Raw genomic sequence first — 1,104 nt, 5'->3', positions numbered from 1 at the left:
GTATGTACGATTATGCCACACACACCATGGTGCCAACACTATTGCCCAGCGGGGGTCCAGGGCCACTATGAATACAGCCCGGGAGAGAGGGCTTTCGTAATGGGAAACCACCTGGCGGCATTGAGATAATAGCACGAACATCAAAATAGCAGAAAATGCATAAGGATAATTTTTATAAGGGTTTTAAAGTCTTACTACAATTACTCCACATAGGCTTCAGTTCCTTAAGAATGTACATTTACTAAAAGGAATTCAAGAGCATCTAAACTGCACCTGTATCTCATGTGGGTATATTTGTGATATTGTGAGAATCATACAAGTCTTGGGTGTTTTGTGTTGTCAAAGAATTTAAAACAAATTTTCATTAACATGGTTGAACACTTGCCTGTTTACAAGGAAAGTACCAAAAGGCTACACTTCAGTAATGTACTGTTAGTTAAGCTTTATTTAGAAGATAATTACATACTATCCCTCAGATTTGTTTGGTAGTGTTAAACAACTTAAAAGGCTTTCCTGTTGACTTTTTCCACAAAAAATATTTCTCAAGATATCTATGAAATTGTGCATTATGAAAAAAATATATATCATTACTCTCCTGCTTAATGAGCTCTGAAGAAACAAGGGTGCCTTTTACGCATAGAAACTGTTGACTGGATTCTTGATGCTGAATTTCTAGTGACTATAACAACTTACAATTATAGATTTTAAATTTCATCACTCTCACACTGACCAGCCTTTTGCATGTATATTTTTCAATTATTGACTGTGCCTAAATATTTACTTCAACATACAAATTTTCTTAAGATTAGAAGGCAAGACAAAACATAGGTACTTATGAACTACATCCTTTCATTTGAATTATTTAAGAATAGCTCATGACTAACTACCTAATGACAAGATAGCAGAAAACCCCACATTACTGGTAGGTAATCCCAACCTTCCTCACATTTATGGGACTAAACATGCCTTCATACCCCACGACTTTATGCTGTGGCTCAGTGACACTTCCTCTTCGTCTTCTTGGCTGGCTCATTCCCTCAAAACTATCTTCACACCTTTCTATATCATATGCCATCTCATGACTCAGAGTCATAGCTTCTTGGT

This window comes from Penaeus monodon, chromosome 24 (genome assembly GCF_015228065.2).
Source record: "Penaeus monodon isolate SGIC_2016 chromosome 24, NSTDA_Pmon_1, whole genome shotgun sequence".
Classification (NCBI taxonomy): domain Eukaryota; kingdom Metazoa; phylum Arthropoda; class Malacostraca; order Decapoda; family Penaeidae; genus Penaeus; species Penaeus monodon.
The sequence above is the reverse complement of the archived record's forward strand: the minus strand, read 5'-3'. Positions refer to the sequence as shown.